Source organism: Adiantum capillus-veneris, chromosome 24 (assembly GCF_014529385.1).
Source record: "Adiantum capillus-veneris isolate H3 chromosome 24, ASM1452938v2, whole genome shotgun sequence".
In the NCBI taxonomy this organism is placed as follows: domain Eukaryota; kingdom Viridiplantae; phylum Streptophyta; class Polypodiopsida; order Polypodiales; family Pteridaceae; genus Adiantum; species Adiantum capillus-veneris.
This window is the reverse complement of record NC_140954.1, coordinates 87,317,428-87,336,620: the sequence shown is the minus strand read 5'-3', so window position 1 is coordinate 87,336,620 and position 19,193 is coordinate 87,317,428.

Below are 19,193 nucleotides of genomic sequence, written 5' to 3'. Positions count from 1 at the left end.
CAAAAGACGTGCCTCATTGAATGTGAGTTATGGCACATTCGGCGTTCGTCGTCCATGGCAGGAGAATAATTTGCACAAATCGCGTCGTATCTTCTTATTGAGAACTTTTTAACAGGAAAAACTCTTTTTTGAAAACGCACAAATTTGAAATAAAAATCAAATAAATTGGAGCTACCGTTCTAGTGACTCAAACTCTATTGGTCGAACAACATTCTCTCTCTAACGCCAAAAAGTCCTTTTTTGAGTCCAAACTTTTCCTAATGTAGGCATACAAGCTTACGAGATGGGAGATGTCCTACCCACAGAAGGTGCTTTCAAGGGGCAAGAAGCTTCAGTCACTCCCTTAATTGGGAAATTGAGGCTCCATGTCCAAAGCTATGTGGACAAAGAGGACTGCTTTATCTCTCCTCTCAAGCACGAGGATGTAATCCTAGGGGCACCATGGTTTGATCGCATGGCTACCAATGTTAAATTCCTTGAAAGGAGAATCAACTTTAGGTTCATGGAGAAAGATGTGTACATAGATGCTAAGCAAACGGGTAACACCATACCCATTGTACATACTCAAGCTTTCAATAAGTCAATAAAGAGCTCTATTTCCGTGTACATGATTTTTGTTAAAGATTCTCAAAATGAACCTGATGTTTTAGCAAAAGAAAATATACACACTCATAGGGAATTAGAGTTATCCAATTTTCTCAAGGGGTTTCAAGATGTCTTTATTGACGACATCCCTTGTGAGCTACCTCCTAAACGAGGCAATGATGACCATGCAATTGAACTTCTTCAGGAAGTTCACCGCCTAATAAACCTCCTTATAGAGTTTCTCAAGCTCAACAAGAGGAGATTATGCGGCAAGTGCATGAGTTAGTTGAGAAGGGCATGGTTAGGCCTAGCTCATCTCCATTTTGCTCACCTGTGCTATTAGTGCAAAATAAAGGCGGCACATATCGTATGTGTGTCGACTATAGATTACTAAATAGGATCACTATCAAGAATAGGTTTCCCCTTCCGCGGGTAGAAGAACTATTGATAAGCTACAAGGGTCCACCTACTTTAGTAGGATTGACCTAAAAAGTGGCTATCATCAAATAAGGATAGTTGATCAAGACATTGTAAAGACCGCATTTCGCACTACATTTGGTCTTTACGAATATATTGTCATGCCTTTTGGCTTGATCAATGCAGCAGCCAACCGCTTGATGGAGAAGCTATTCAGGCCTCATCGAAATTTTACTGGAGTGTTCTTTGATGATATCATTAATTCATTAGACGAACACAAGCAACACCTTCAGGTAATATTTCAAGTTCTAAGAGAGAATAAACTTTATGGTAATCGACAGAAAAGTGAATTTTTCTTACAAGAGATTCAATATTTATGTCACATTATCTCTCAAGATGGCATCCAAATGGATCCATCAAAATTAGAGGTAATAAAAGGATGGCCTAATAAACCAAGGACTATTCATGAACTAAGAAGCTTTATAGGTATGTGTGCATACTATATAGAAAAGTTCTCACAAACTGCAAGACCATTACATGACCTAACAAAGAAAAACTTTAGGTATACATGGTCTTCCAAGGAGAATAATAGGCTTTCGAAAAGCTTATCTCTCAACCTGTGCTTACACTACCAGATCTCTCAAAGCCATTTGAGGTCCAATGTGATGCTTGTGGTGATTGGCTTGGAGCTGTTTTGGTCCAAGAAGAGCACACCATAGCCTATGAAAGTCGAAGGCTCGACCCTGTTGAGCAAGCTCTAGGCATATATGAAAAGGAACTCCTCGTAGTTCTACATGCCTTAGATTCATGGAAGAACTATTTATTGGGGACTGCTTTCATTCTACGAACGGATCACCAAAGTCTTAAGTACTTCATGACGTAGACCAAGCTCTCCGAAAAACAAATGAGGTGAGAAATTTCCTTTCACAATTTTTTTTTCATATTGCTCACATTGCTAGCAAGCATAATCAAGTAACCGATGCACTCTCAAGACGGCCGAGAGTGAATGAGGTTTCCATAGCAACTCACAATGATCTATCTTCTATGATACATGAGTATGCTATTGATCCCGATTTTAGAGATGTGATTTCAACCCTTGCATTAGGGAAGAAAGAGGAACCTTTTACCTTACAAGATGGTTATCTTCTCTATGGGAATAGACTATGTGTTACTAACTCACTACGTGAGAAAGTAATGTATGAATCTCATACTTCTCCTTATGCGGGGCATAGAGGGATTCGGTCTACCCTAAAGGGGATTGAAACATATTTATATTGGCCTACCATGAAAGTAAACACAAGAGTATGTTTCTAAATGTGTGGTATGCCAAAAGACGAAGTTTGATAGAGGGAAGCAACCTGGATTGGTTCAACCTTTGCCAATCCCTAATTCACCATGGGAGAGCATATCCATGGATTTTATCTTTGGATTGCCTAACTCTATCCATGGGAAAACGGGAAGATGGACGATAGTAGACATGTTCAGTAAACAAGCTCATTTTATACCTATCAAAAAGACTATCAAAACTCATCAAATGGCAACCCTCTTCATTTCACAAATCTTCAAGTACCATGGCTTGCCAATGTCCATAGTGTCGGATAGAGATCCTAGAATGACCAGTAATTTCTGGAAGGGTCTCTTTGAGAATTTAGGAACAAGGCTACACTTCTCTTCGGCCTATCACCCGCAAACGGATGGCCAAAGTGAAATAGCTAACCTAACAATTCTCGATCTACTGAAATCCTATGTAACGAAAGTAGATTAAAGATCCCAATGGGAGAAGTACTTACCCTTAGTGGAGTATGCCTACAATAACATTGTACATACTTCCACGGGAAAAGCACCTTTTGAGGTAATTGAGGGAAGATTCAAAAGTCCCCTGCTACTTAAGGTACATGGGAAGATCTTCGCTGTAGATGAATATAGCCGAGACCTACAAGAATATTTCCAAAAGATTAAGGATGCTATTTCTATCTCTCAGCAAAGGTAAAAGGCTACTGTCTGCTGACAAGCACAGAAGATCCCAAGCCTTTAAAGAAAATGATTGGGTCTTACTCAAATTTCCCAAGGCTCGATTAAGGTAAACGGCGAGCAAGAATCCTACGGGACACCAAAGTACTATGATAAGTTAGCGAAAAGATACTATGGTCCCTTCCAGATTCTTAGGCCAATCAATGAGATGGCCTATCAACTCAAGTTGCCCAACCATTGGATCATACACAATGCTTTCCACGTGAGCCTACTAAAGCTTTACAAAGGAGAGCCTCCTCAAGAACCAACTATTGAAGACCTACCGGAGATCGAGGAACAAGAAGAGTTGATGCAACCCCGAATCCATTCTCCGACATGAAGACAAGGTACTAAGAGGCGGTAAGACTATACGATGATATCTTATTAAGTTTAAGAATTATCCTTTTGAAGATGCTAGATGGATTCAAGGCATACAACTAAAGGATAACCTAAACCTTGTCAATGCTCCTAGAGTAAGCAAATGTACAAACGTTAAAAATGAACAAATTTTTTGTCTTATAAGATTCTCTTTTTCTTTATTGTGCACAAAAATGAAGTGGTATGCATGCTTAGATCAAGTTTGCCGAGACGACGTCTCCCAACCACCAAGTAGAGATTGTCACTCTACTATGGAAGATTGATAGGACTAATATGCAGACATGCTTGCGGAAGCTTAGGCTCTCAAGCACCAAATGGACTAGTCATCCATTCTGGAATAATGTCGTAGGGTACGTAACACAGGGATCCTCTACCCGCTATAAAAAGCACTAATGAATATTCTTTATCTTCTCTACCCCGTAGTCGAGGACGATTATGATTTCAAGAGAGAGGTAATGTCATAATAACTAATATCTAATTGTCCTAAATAATTTTCTCATGTTAAACTGATCATTTAATATAGGGAAGTGCCAGGGGAGAAAAAGCTAGAATATTGGTTAAGCTGGCAGACCGGCCACAGTAGGGATCCAAAGGGGGGGGGGGGCATCTGGAAAAGAGCAAGGTGCAACAATGGGCTTAAAAGATCCTAAGGTTCATCCCATTAAGACTTCCAAAATGCTAAGGTTCCAGAATTCGAAGGTTATGTCCAAAGTCAAAAGCCTAGAAAAATTAATTGCTTTGTGTGTGCTCAAAAAGTCATCATGCATCCCTACATAGGAGGGGACGAGCCCTAGAAGTAGGAGATGAGAGAGAAACACACACACACACACACACACACACACACACACAAGCTCCTTAACTCAAAGGGAAAGAGGGACACATATCAACTCCCTAGGTGTACTCAAATCCTATTGGATGGCCATGGAGGTGGACCAATGAGAATTAGGCTAGAGTAAATCCAGTTTAATTAATTTAAAAACACTTAATAAAATAACCAAAATTAAGCTCTCTAGAAGACTATTGGACAGTCTCCCAAGGGGTCCAATGAGCATTCAGCAGCCCAGTGGCTTGCCTGATTCCTATTGGCCAGGAGACAAAGGGGTCCAATGAGAGTTTAGTTGCATTAATTAATTACCTAAATCTCTCACAAAAGGGGAAAGGGGACACATATCAGAAGGCTATTACGTATACGGCTTAAATTTCATTAGCTAAGCCTGGCATGGACCACTAGGGTGTGAGCATGAGCAAATAGCAAGAGGGGTCGACCAAGAGAGAGAGGGGGCTGATTTTTCAAGGGCATTATTGCATACACACTCACACTAGCTAAGTCCATGTGTGGAGTAAGAAGACTCTCTCTCTCTCTCTCTCTCTCTCTCTCTCTCTCTCAAGCTTTAATGGAAAGCTTATCAACTACTCCAAGCTTGTGAGAAGGGAGGCCTACACCAACAACTCTTGGCTTTGTGATGCAAATCCAACCAATAGCCAAGCTTTAATGCATGCTCATCTCCTCTACCATGCTAATTACTAAGCTAAGCTTTGCTAATATGAGTAATTATGTGAGGAGATGTATATCTTTCTCTTAAGACTACTCCTTTTTCCTCTCAATCTACTCTCATACCCCGCTAGCTCTCACCATCTTCAAAGGTGTGTGAGGTCTTGGGTCTGAGATCGTGAGGGAATTGATGTTGTGTTTAATAAATGTTTTGCTTAGTGCTTGAAGCTTCTATCGTCATTCCACTAGCTAGTATTGAAGGAACACAAAGAATTGTATTGTAAAATGTCTCTCTTCATGGGAGAAACCATAATACAAAGCCTTTTGGAGGGGGGACCGGCTCCATGAAAATCCGGTCCTCAACTGTTGTCAATATCTTAATTTCTCTCTCTTTTGAAGTATTGTTCATGCTATCTAGCTAGGTGTTATGCTTTTTGTTGCTCTCTCCACCCAAGCAGTCTTGTTATTCTCATTAGGAATCTATTCTAATGAAATGCTCACTATGTTCATGCTATTTTCCGCTACACACAAGTTACTAGGCCATTAAATGTTACTCTCTCTCTCTCTCTCTCTCACACACACACACACACACACACACACACACACACACACACACACACACAGAATCAAGACTTTTTCTTTTTCTTGCCGTGCATACACAATGTAGTATTCAAACTTAATCAAGCACTAAATTCATATGTACCATGGAGACAAGTTCTTGATTTAAAATCTTGAGCCACTATTGTTGTCCTTGTAGCAATGCATAATTAGATCTTATGTAAACAGTCTTTTTTGTGTGTGCATAAGTGTGCCCTAATTGCTTTTTTGATTGTGTGCTTCATTATTGAGACCACTCAAATTTTGCTAAAGCATTGGTTTATCTGAGCTTGATTTGCGTCAAAAGAATATTTTTAATCAATCCATTAATCCTTGGATGATTCTAACTATGTTGTGTAAATCATGTGTCTAGATTGTGCTCTACTAAAGCTTTTTATTCACTTCCACCATCGATCCCATTTGACCATGCCTGTGCTGGATAGTGCGGAGGATAGGCTACTCTTAGAGCTAAGTCACGCCATGCGTTAGTGGGGAGTTGGAGCAAGAAGAAAGCTAATTGTAGAAACTCCTAAAAGCTCTCCATGAATGTAGAAGCCGTGCTAGTCCTCCATTAACACCATGAGAAAAGGAGGTATTGAGCTATATTTTCGGTAGTGAAGTTCTCTCCTCATTTGTAGAAGGATCTCCTTCAATCAGAGATCATAGGCACATTCAACACAATTTTCTCCATGTATCTACCTTTTCATTAAGCACAGATAGGGTGTGGCCTCCCTTGCTCCTTCCCCCCACTCCCCCCACTCTCTTGGGTGCGACTCAACTCTTAGATTTGTGAGGAGATTATCTCTTCGGGGTTAATAGCGGGACATACTGAGAGCTTTCAAAATGAAATCGAATAGTAGAAAGATGCTTTGAATCTCGCTCGGCCAAGTGAGACGCACGCAGACAGCGTGTGATGGAGCAAAACAAAGAGGCAGAGCGAGCCCGCATGCGGGTCTCTCGCAACGTCCGCTGCAACTCTCTCTCTCTCTCTCTCTCTCTCTCTCATTTGCCCTAGTCTAGCTTCCAAAGCCATGTCCACCGTTTGTCTCACTATTCAATCTGCCTTGGGCTCCGTGACAGAGGCGAACCACTTTAGTTGACGATATATGGAGGACACGAGTCAAGACAAGCTATGGAGAGGAGATGTGTGTGTGTGTGTGTGTGTGAGTGAGAGAGAGAGAGAGAGAGAGAGAGAGAGAGAGAGAGAGATTCCACCAACTGCGGGACTGTTGCATCCATGAATGCTTGCAAAGGTGCATCAGTGAAGGCAACCGCTAAAATTGTCAACATCTTCTAGATTATTGCTAAAAGGAATCTCCCAAAACGTTAGCACATACTTTATACTCGAGTACGCATACTGCTCAACATCTTCTAGATTATTGCTAAAAGGAATCTCCCAAAATCGTTAGTACATACTTTATACTCGAGTATGCATACTGTATGCAGCATACCTGCTCAACATAAAAGAATTCCCTTTACTTTCTCGATTCCCTTGGATATTCCTTTGTCCCCCCTCCCCTAATCTGTGTCAGCTACCCCCACGTCAGCTTCCACTGCCTGTCCATGGCTCTGCACTCGCCCGCATCCTGCCTCTGTCGGGCACGTTACGGAGAGTCGTAACCACACGCACCCAAATCCTTGCGTCATCTGCCCCCCCTCCCTTGTCCCCAGCCCACACCTCCTTCAGCCTACCAGCCTCGTTCACTCTGCGTGTAGCTGAGTCACCTACTTCGTCTCCCTCCGCAGCTCGATTCTCTCAGCACAGACCTCGTGCAAAAAACACACACACACACACAGAGATTGTGGCTGGAGAGAGAGCGTGGAGAAGGAGGTTTCTAGAGAGAGAGAGAGAGAGAGAGAGCGCTTTCTAGGTCGGCGGAGAGAGCTCCCATGTCATTTCCATCCAAACAATCACTCCAAAAAAGATTCGCCTTGAGTCCTTGGTTTCCACCAATTTTAAAATTCGAAATCACTAACACATATTTTTGGAAGTTGGAATCTAGGCCCCACGTTGGGTTGAAGGAATCAGGAGACTTTATAGTTTCGGTGGAAAGGGGTGGGCAGTGAGGGACACTGGGCAAATTTACCGACTCGCCGCGCCGATAGATAGAGAGAGAGAGAGAGAGGGAGAGAGAGAGAGTTGGGAGCCAGCAGTACAGCATTGCAATTTTCCAGGCCACGACTAAACTTCCGGGAGCTAGAGATAGAGCGATTCTTCCTGCAAGATGCTTCCTCCAATGCTCATGCAGTGTCTATCGATTTGTGCGCAAGAAACTGAAGACAGAGAGAGACGATGATCTGCAGATCATGACTTGCAGACGGTGTTTGATGCAATCTGCGACAGAAGAATTATTCCTCTTCTGCAGCTTGAGCGCTTCAAGGACTTTCCCACGCACTAATATGGTTCCACCTCCATGCAGGGTATGTACTAATGGCCACCATGCCGGCCATCTTTCCACAAACGGCCGTGCAGGGTATATTAATGGCTATGCCGGTGTTGCGGAATGAGCATGCACGTCGATATATAGATAATAATCAGCTGGGCTTGCATTGTGATTAGCCTTAACCATTTCTATTGTGCAAAAGAGCTAGTTGTGTGTGTGTGTGTGTGAGAGAGAGAGAGAGAGAGAGAGAGATTCTCATTTTCAGCCTGCAAGGTGGTTCCTCACGAGGCTCATGTGTTACAAATTGGTGAGTTTCAACTCTCAACCCTCAGATTTAATTATTTGTTGCTTGAAAAATGTTAGTTAGAGAATGCCAATATGGCCTTATGTCCCTGATCTCTGGGCAAACATGACAGATTCCTGCCTGGAGAGGCGTTTTTGAAAAGATACCCGAGCACTAGGGCTCGTTGCCAGATGAGGGAAGTAGCTTTTTCAACAAATATCATAAGTAAAGGCAAGTAGAAGAAGTGAGCACTAGTGAGAGAGCTATAAGATTTCAAGTCATGAGAGGCTTGAGTGAGAGAGAGTGATGGAGGAAGGGTGAGAGGGAGGTAGACAGTTATCTGAAAAAGCATTGCTTTTCATTATTTTAAAGCATACAGCTTTTAATGTTCAATATAAAGTTGGCCTTAGAATCAAGTTGCAGTATCTCTAGTTTTTTTCAAAGGTACGTTACTCTCTCTCTCTCTCTCTCTCTCACGCTCCCACCCTCTCTCTCTCTCTCGCTCCCTCTTGTGCAAATTTCAAGTGGACGTGCACTCGCATCCGAACATTGTGGAGTTAGATCCACGGCTCATGACTTAGAATAAATTTTTCAAACATTACTTCGCATTGTGTGGACAAGGATCTTTTTGAAAACTATTGTGGACAATGACTTTTGACATTGTTATGAACAAAAATGTGTCCTTATTCGCAAGTAGTCTGGTATTGTCAATAAGTCTCTTTTTCTAATTCATGTAAACCTATCTGTGTGTTGTGAAGGAGATATATGGACTTGTTTATTTTTTTAATTAAGAGGAGTTTTCTTATTCTTGTAACCCTCCTCAATAAGCTTGCAATCACTGTGGTGATTCTTTATTGATAGTAGAGCTTACAAATCGCAAGATCCCACCACTAACATCATGCTTCTCTCTCTCTCTCTCTCTCTCTCTCTCTCTCTCTCTCTCTCTCTCTTGTCACTTTCCTTAGCTCTATGGCAGCAAGTGTAGCTTTGTGAAGTGCGTGCGCGAGAGCGCGTGGGTGTGTGCAGCAATGGACAAGATAGAAGAGAGGAGACACAGGTTTGTGTGGACTCCAAATACAATACTGTTAGGGTTATGCTATTTTTTAAAAGTAGATTGAATGGTCAGTGTTAGTTCCGGTTAGTCTCTGGCCGCCCAACACTTAGGCATGGCACATTGTGCTTTACCACCCCAATAACCTCTCACTTAAAGGACAATGTGCCTTTAAAGCTGGGGTGACAATGTATATATACATACAATACAAGTAGATAATTACCATGATCATCTACCCAATGCCCATGAGTGTCCGACAATGTGCAAACCGCTCTGAAGGTAAGCCCTTTATTAGAAGATCAGCAGGATTCTCAGTGGTGTGAATTTTGGCAAGCTGCAATCGCTTGTCCTCAAGCACCTCACGAATGAAATGATACGTCACATCCACATGCTTTGTCTTTGCATGGAACACCCATTACTCTAGGGCTATCTATCTTTCCATTGCACACTAAGTAATACACTCTCTATCGTTTGCCAATTGTATAGCAATTTGACTATCACAATGTAGCATAGGCATCTCAACATTGATTCCTAAGTCTCCCACTAGCCGACCAAGTCATATAGCTTACAAGCTTCTAAAGCTGCAACATATGCAGCCTCTGTAGTAAACAAGGTAACACAATCTTGCAAACGAGATCGCCATGAAAATGCAACTCCAGTGAATTCAAAAACATAGCTTGAAGTGGACCTTCTCTTGTATACCGTTACACATGTTGCCTTTCTTCCAAAGCAAATGCACATGTATTTGTTGGAGTTAGGGTTGCAGAGAAATACATACAGCTTGGAGAAGATGAAGGAAGCTCAAGGCACACGATAGAGAGTGTATTACTTAGTGTGCAATGGAAAGATAGATAGCCCTAGAGTAATGGGTGTATATACAATGCACGGGGAAAAAAACCTCCTTGAGAGGGAAAAAATGCCTCGGTGTGTCAAAACAACCAGCCCAATCTCAGTCTGAAAAAGCATGTAACTCTGGCGGCAATGATCCCCCCTTGGGATAAATCAAGCCAAGATGTAAAGTGCCACTAAGGTAGCGGAAAATCCTCTTGACAGCCTACCAATGCTTAAACCCTGGGCTATGCATAAATCTGCTGACCTGTGAGACTGTAAATTGAATACCTGACCTCGTATTGCATACTTAAATGAGGCAGTCAACAGCAGCTTGGTAAAGAGTGACATCAGCAGCAGGATTGCCAGCATCATGTAAACTTCAAACCCATTTCCATGGGAGTGGCAATAGGTTTGCAATCCTCAAGTACAAACTTACATAGAAATGTCTCTTTGTAACTTTTCTGACACAAGGAAATACCACCATTACACTGCTTAAACTGTATGTCCAAATAATGATGCAATAGCCCAAATTTTTCATCTTGAAAGTAGCATTCAAAGCAGCCTTAAATTCAACAATATGTGCCTCATTGGGACCTGTGATCAGCAAATCGTCCACATAAAGAACAACAATCAGCAGTACATCGCCCTCATGCTTGACATTTAATGTGCTTTTTGTTGGATTTTTACCAAGCACGAGGAGATTGCTTCAACTCATACAAAGCCTTCTTACACCTGCACACTTTGTCCTCTTGTCCTTTCTTGACAAAACCACGAGGCTGCGTTACATAAACTTCCTCAAACATGTCACCATTCAAGAAAGCAGTAACAATGTCTGATTGATGTACATGCCAACCAAAATGAGCTACCAATGCACATAGAAAACGCACAGTAGTCATACGACAAACATGAGAAAAAGTCTCTTCATAATCTATGGATTTTTGCTGTGCATAACCCTTTGCAACAAGTCGAGACTTATGGCGATCGATCTCACCATCCGGCTTGCGTTTTAACTTGTAAACCCACTTCGTACCAATGGCTTTTTTGCCAAGAGGCAAATCACATAAAGTCCACGTGTCATTTTCTATAAGTGCATCATAGAATATTGCATGGCAGCCATCCAATTTTTTGAATTCTATGCTTCATCAAAAGATAGAGGTTCCTTAACATTACAGAGATTTCAGCATCTGCGTTTTCAGCGCATCGTCGTGGCATCGTCATCATCGACATCGTCACCAACATAGAGTCAGAATTTAGCAGATAAAGATTTGTAGATTTCAGCCCTTAGCATTCTCAGATTTCAGTTGTCTCGTCGTCGTCCTCATCGTCGTCGACATCGTCGGCAAGTCCAAGCATTGTAGAGATTTGTGCAATCATACGTAGACTGCTCTCGCCATAGAGAGTGGGGCCTTCGGAGGAGGGTTTTGACAGCTTCTTGGTGTCGTATTCTTGTCTCTCTTATCTCTCAGTCTCATGCACCTTCAATAGTGTTCATCCACTTTGTTTGTGTCCATTGTACTCTCTCATTAAGAATGGAAGGCTCTCCTTTCCGTAAGGAAAAGGAACCTTGAGCACAATTCGGAGCACTCATCTTGAGCAAAGTTCAACATTCACTTCCGCTGCACCTTACATGACAGCAAGGGCTGAACAGAATCTTCCACAAACACCACATTCCATGAAACTAGAACAAGCTTTGTTTGCGGATTATACAACCTGTAACCTTTGCTTTCAGTACTATAACCAACAAAAATACATTTGACAGCCTTATCATCCAATTTTTTGCGTTGTGTTTGTGGCACCAAATCATATGCCAAACAACCAAAAACACACATGTTCTCAATAGAAGGCTTTCTTTCATGCCATGCTTCATATGGAGTAATAGACTGCAAAGCTTTCGTAGGGCACCTTTTAGTACATAAGTGGTACACATGATGGCCTCAAGCCAAAAAGAATGCGGTAAAGCTTGACTTTTGACCATACATCGTGCCATTTTTGTAAGTGACCTGTTTTTCCTCTCAGCAACACCATTTTGCTAGGTGTGTAAGGCACTATACGTTGGTGTTTTATCCCACGACTAGCCACAAATGCATTAAATTCATGAGACATATACTCCCCCCCTCGATCGGAACGGAGGGTCCCCATAGTACACTTCCATACACTTTCAGCCATAGCCAGAAATCGTTTGAAGCACATAAAAACTTCGGACTTAGCTTTAAGCGGAAATACCCATGCATGCCTGGAGTAATCATCAATGAAAGTAAGGTAATTGCCCAAGGACGGAGTTTGCATGGGCCCACAAACATGACTATGCACAAGCTACAACCTGCATGTGGCCCTAACTGAACCATTCTTTGGAAACTTCGAAAGCTGGATCTTACCCAAAATACACTCTTCACAAACATGTTTGACAGGTGCTTCAAGAGGCGGCAAAGAAGCAACCATATCAGATTTTTGCAAACGCAGCAAACTGGCAAAATTCAGATGACCAAAACGTGCATGCCAAAGTTCTGCGTCTGAAATAGCCCTTGAATCTGCAACTACATTTGTAAAATTTTGTCCACACTTGTCATACAAAGTGAGTTTATACAGTCCACGACAAAAGCCCAAATGCAACAATTTCATCACCAAAATTGAGATCATGAACTGTACATCTGTCATTCACAAATTTGACGACAAGTCCAAGTCTAGCAAGTCCAGATACAGACAAAAGATTCTTCTTGATCCTAGGTACATAAAGTGCATCAACAAGTGTGAAAGAACTGCCATTTGTAGCAGTAAGAACAATCTTTCCAACTCCCTGAACTGGATAAGAGGCATTGTTGGCACAAGTGACTGAATTTCCATGAGGGATAGACTCGAGAGAGGTGAACAATTCACAATGTGAGGTAATGTGCTTTGTAGCAACACTGTCAAAATACCACACATGTGAATCTGCAGCAACTACATGCATGCATCATGGACAACAGGATTATAGGTACACTGCACTAAAATTATGCATCAACATCAGCATCACAGTCTCCTTTCACAGAAGACTCAGCAATGGCTGCATTCGTAGTGGAACCTGCATTTGTAGTGGAACCACCCTCTTTCTTCTTAGTCTCTTTGGCCTTCAACTTAGGACATTGCTTGATCAAGTGATTGTTAGCTTTACAATAATGGCAACGCATCCTCTTTTTGCCCTTATCACCAGAATTGCCAGACGAAGTGCTGTCAGCAGAAGCATTGAGAACAGAAGTTTTGCCACTCGCAGACAGCAGAACCATAAGAAGTGGCTGCATTGCTGTTACCACCCTTTCTTTGAGAAGCCTCTTCAGACTTGGGGCAATCATTTTTAGAAAGTTTCACATATGGAGGCAATGTAGTACTCAATGACTTCCCCTTCTCCATATTGAAATGCTTGAGCATTTTAGCAATGTACTTATATTGATACAAATAGACCAATTTCTTGCATCTGTCTCGCTTAATGCGCATGCGAAGGATATGGCTTGCTTCACCCATGTCTTTCATTTCAAAGTTTGCATGTAACTCTGACTTCAAAGCTGAAATCTCATCCCTGCATTTTTTGGCTATTAACATATCATCCACATAAAGGACCAAAATCAGCAAACTACCATCTTTAGCTCGCTTAGTGTAGAGGCAAATTGAATGAGTAGAATTTATGATACCACTCCCTTGATGAATGTTTTAGACCGTAAAGAGTCTTTTCTAACTGACACACCAAGTCTTCATTGCCCTTCTTAACAAAACCTTCTGGCTGCTGCATATAAACTTCTTCTTGAAGATCACCATGCAAGAACGCCGTCTTGACATCCATCTGGTCAAATTCCATGTCATCTTTAGCAACCAACGCAACTACACACTGCAGAGTAGTCAACTTGACAACCGGAGAAAAGATCTCATCAAAGTCAATACTTTGCTTCTGCTGCTTAAATCCTTTAGTAACAAGTCATGCCTTGTACTGGGGTAAATTTTCATGAGGTGTAATTTTCTACTTGTACACCCATTTGCATGGTAATGCCTTTTTACCTTTAGGCAACCAAACCAACTTCCAAGTTTGATTCTTATGCAACGAGTCCATTTCTGATTGCATAGCTTTCTCTCACTTTGCCTTGTCATCCATGGACATGGCTTCCTTATAGCAGGAAGGCTCTCCGCAATCTGTCAACATAATGTAGTCCAATGAGGGAGTAAATCTATCAGGAGGCCTTGAAAGTCTTGTAGATCTTCTGATAACTGCTTGAGCTAGTTAATTGTCCCTCCACAACATCTTGTACTATAGGAGGATTCTGTACTTGTTGTCTGACATTAGGCACTTCAGGCCTATCATGGATAATTCCATCTTCTTGGAAGGTAACTCTCATGACCTCCACTATATGCACAGGCTTCTTATGCATCTGTTTTTCATTGAAATACACATCATTACTGCGAACTATCTTTTTATCTTCGAGATCCCATAACCAAAATCCCATCTCGCCAAGATTGCCATAACCAAGAATTATGTATTTCTTTGACTTAGGAGCCAGGTTTCTTCGAAACTCCTTTGGAACATGGCAATATGCTTCACAACCAAAGACTTTAAGATGCTTGTAAGAAGGAGGTGGCTTCCTAGAGCAAAGCTCTTCACATACCCTCTCATCTAAAGCCTTGTTAGGAGATCTATTAATAAGATGGACAGCAGTTGCTAATGCTTTCGCCCAAAATCTATTAGGTAACTCTGCATTAGACAACATGCTACGTAACTTCTCTTGTATGGTACGGTTCATCCTCTCAGCAACACCATTTTGTGGAGGGTTATATGGAGTAGTCAACTCTCTTTTGATGCCTTTGGAATCAAAAAAATTCTGAAAGGCTTTAGTGACATACTCACCACGATTGTCTGACCTTAAGCACTTGAATTTCTTGCCAGACTGATTCTCCACTAATGCCACAAAATTCTGAAATTTTGAAAGAACTTCATCCTTCTTCCTGAGAGGATATACCCATACTTTCCTTGAGAAGCCATCAATGAATGTAACAAGGTACAATGAACCTCCCATGGATACATTAGGCATAGGTCCACACACATTACTATGCATTAACTCTAATGGCTCATTTTTTTGAGTGCTTTCCCTTTTGTGTGGTGACTATGTTTGTTTACCATAAAGACAATGCTCACAAATTGAAAAGTCCGAGAAATGGAAGCCAAGCACATAACCAAAATGAGACAAGATTTTCATTCCCTTTTGAGACATATGTCCTAACTGGTGATGCCACAAAGAAACACTTGGCTGCTCGGTTACACAAATTACATGGTTTTTAACATTGGATACATGTAGGATGTACAAAGTCCCAGACTGTGAACCATGTGCTACCACTAAAGAACCTTTGGTGATCTTCCACGAACTATCACCAAATGTGCAGTAATATCCTACGTCATCCAATTGTCATGTACTAATCAAGATTTTGGTAAGCTTCGGCACATGTCTCACATTCTTGAGCATGAATGAAGAACCATTCTGAAATTTTAGATGCACATCGCCGACACCAACTATGTCGCAAGCAAAATCATTGCCAAGACGAACACAACCTTTACGGATGCATCATATGTACTGAACCACTCTGTGAGGAGTCACATGAAACGATGCACCTGAGTCAATAACCCAATCTTGTAACGCATAGTCATCAGTGACAACCAAAAAAGTTGAACCCCTAGCAGATGTGAGATAAATGTCTCCATCAGAATCTTCAACAAAAACATTGTTGATCTCTTCAATCTTTATACTGCTTTCCTTAATCTTGTCTTCTTCCGACTTTTTGTCTTTACCTTTCTCTTGTTTCCACTTTCGACAGTCTTTCTTCATATGACCCTTTTTGTGACAATGATTGCACTCAATGTCTTTTCGGCCACGTGATTTGGTACGAGATTTTCCTCTCTGATTTTTCTTGCCCTTTTCTTGTGATCCACCACGAACAACGAGAGCATTGCTAGTACCACGAGAAGTATCAAGATTCTTTCTGCTAACCTCTTCAGTAACCAAACTACTCTCAATATCAGCACATGTTAAACCACCAAGAGGTGCTGAGTTACTTATGGTTGTGCGAAAAGTATCCCAATTTTTTGGCAACGTAACTAGCAAGAACATTGCTTTGACCGAATTGTTGAAATTGACTCCCTGCGCAGAAAACTGGCTGAAATTTGTGTTGAACTCATTGAGATGGTTGCACATGGGTGTGCCCTCATCCATCTTCAAATCAACTAACTTTTTCAGCCAATAAACTTGTGATGCTGCACTTTGCTTCTCATACAGGTCACATAACTTCTTCCACAGCTTATAGCTAGTCTTTTCCTTCCCTCCAAAAGCTCTCTCCATTCCCCTGCTCGCTTTGTGAGTGCTAATATGAAGGTGAGTTACCAAGGCGTCTACTATCATCCAACTCAATTGAAATGGCAGTAGAAGATGTACTATTGTGTGATTTAATTGAGATGATAGAATTTGTATGTTCCATGGTTGTGAGAAAAACCTTAGCACTAGATTTTTGTTTTGATCCCCCCTCATGTGCCAACTCATTTAATAAAATTGAGTTTAAGAGTGAATATTTTTCAAGAAACCACAAACATAGGATAGCATTGAGGTCTTATACATTTAACCACACTTGTACATATAATTTTAATTGTAACTTTGAAATATAAAAGAACACCTGAGTCTTAGAAAACTCAAGTGCTATGCTTACATATTGTGAGTCCCTCGGGCTGCCAGTACTCTCTCTCTCTCTCTCTCACACACACACACACACACATTCATAGTATGGGTGTTAAGTGATTATGTGGTTGCTCTATCACTCCACTAAGTTCCACCATTGCATTTGGTGTTGAATGATAGGATGATTGCATTTTAGCCCAACCTATGCTTGGTGGTGTCCCCTAATTTGCTAGGCAAAGCGGCCATCTTAGACCCGTGAGGCACATATCATGGCATGGTGGTGTGTGAGGGCCACTCTAGCCTCACATATCATGGCATGGTGGTGTGTGAGGGCCACTCTACCCCCTTACAATTTCAGCTTTTTGAGCCTCAAAATCAATCACTTGCATTACACAATTTTCCAAATAATCTCTCTCTCTCTAGCTTAGCTAACCAAAGTCCCAAGGTTTAGAGCAGAACACCCTCCCCTCACTTCAATACATGTCACCTTATTAGGAAACCATGATGTTTACTTTATTAGAACAAAAAATGAATAGCCCTTAATCCTTCAAAACACCCTACCCTCACTTTATTAAGAAACCATCGTGTTCGCTCATCTTGTTTTGTCCTATTGGGTAGCAAAAAATAGGAAGAGAATATGTGGGCATATGAATGTGAGTTTTACTCATGCTAATGTATGTGTGTGTGTGATATATATATATATATATATATATATATATATATATATATATATATATGTGTGTGTGTATGTGTATGTATGTATGTATATATGCATATGTATACATGACTATATGTGTATACATATATATATATGAACAAATCTTAATCCTTCAAAACACCCACCCTCACTTTTGTACATGTCACTTTATTAGGAGACCATCGTGTTCGCTCATCTTGTTCCATCCTGTTGGGTAGCTGTGGAAATATGAATCTGTTAGTTTTTACTCATATGTGTGTGTGTGTGTGATATATACTTATCTCTCTCTCTCTCTCTCTCTCTCTCTCTCTCTCTCTCTATATATATATATATATATATATATATATATATATATATATACACACACACACACACACACACACACACACACACACACACACATATGAACAAACCTTAATCCTTCAAAACACCAACCCTCACTTTCATACATGTCATTTTATTAGGAAACCATCGTGTTCGCTCATCTTGTTGCTCCTATTGGGTAGCAAAAAATAGGAAGAAAATGTGTGGAAATATGAATGTGTGAGTTTTACTCATGCTAATGTGTGTGTGATATATATATATATATATATATATATATATATATATATATATGTGTGTGTGTGTGTGTGTGTGTGTGTGTGTGTAGATACTATAACAAACCTTAATCCTTCAAAACACCAACCCTCACTTTTGTACATGTCACTTTATTAGGAGACCATCGTGTTTGCTCATTTTGTTCCATCCTGTCGGGTAGCATAAAATAGGAAGAAAATGTGTGGAAATATGAATGTGTGAGTTTTACTCATGCTAATGTATGTGTGTGTGTGTGATATATATATATATATATATATATATATCCCCGGGGATTCACTCTATATACAAAATGGGACGCCACCTGCGAGCAAACAACTTTGATAATACCCCTATATACGACTCATATTAGGGAATATGACCCCCCTTTCTACGCTTATACGACAATCAATAAAGAAAACTACCATACCCCTATCTTACATATAAAATTTAGGTCTCACCTGATCTAACTGAGTAAAGCTATTCAAAAAGTGTGTAGCATAGTGACTAGCAACGTACTAATGAGCCACTTATGACGTTGATAACTAGTGGATGTACCCTCAATGTGTCTTACTTTGAGTTTCAAACTATGTCCTCAATCAGCTTGCACTCTAGCTACTCGTACAATTTTGACACATCCAAAGCTGGTGTAAATCAACCCTTGACCTTCTCCAAATCAGCCCTTGTCTATGATCGGCTTGATGCAAAATTTGATGCGTGACCTGATAAAAAACTTCCCTAAATTCATCCGAGTTCTAGTGCACATCGATGACCAACCTTTACAAGTAATCAACCCAAGTCAGCCCCTCCCCCCCTTCAAAAAGAAATAAAATGACACCCCCCTCCCTAATTATTAAGCTTCAGAGATAAATTATTGGGGACCTGCCCCTAACTTATACGCTTATGTAACTTGTAAAAAAACCCCCCTCCCCTACAGTTACGTGGTGCGGTAAGTTTTCCATGGTGAATCCCCCGGGATATATATATATATATATATATGGGTGTATGCATGATAAGGTGTACCCACTTTCAGCAATTGCCCCCACCGAGAGAGCCAAGAAGAAACCTCTTTTTTGCCATTCCTAGTACATTTGACTTGCTTGCACTTACTTTGAAGAGGCAATATTTGGTAGCCACACAAAGCATATAGTTGCAAACACAATGGAAAGCTCTGATCTTCATTTTTTCACATCTAAATGGTAATTTTATTGTGCAAGG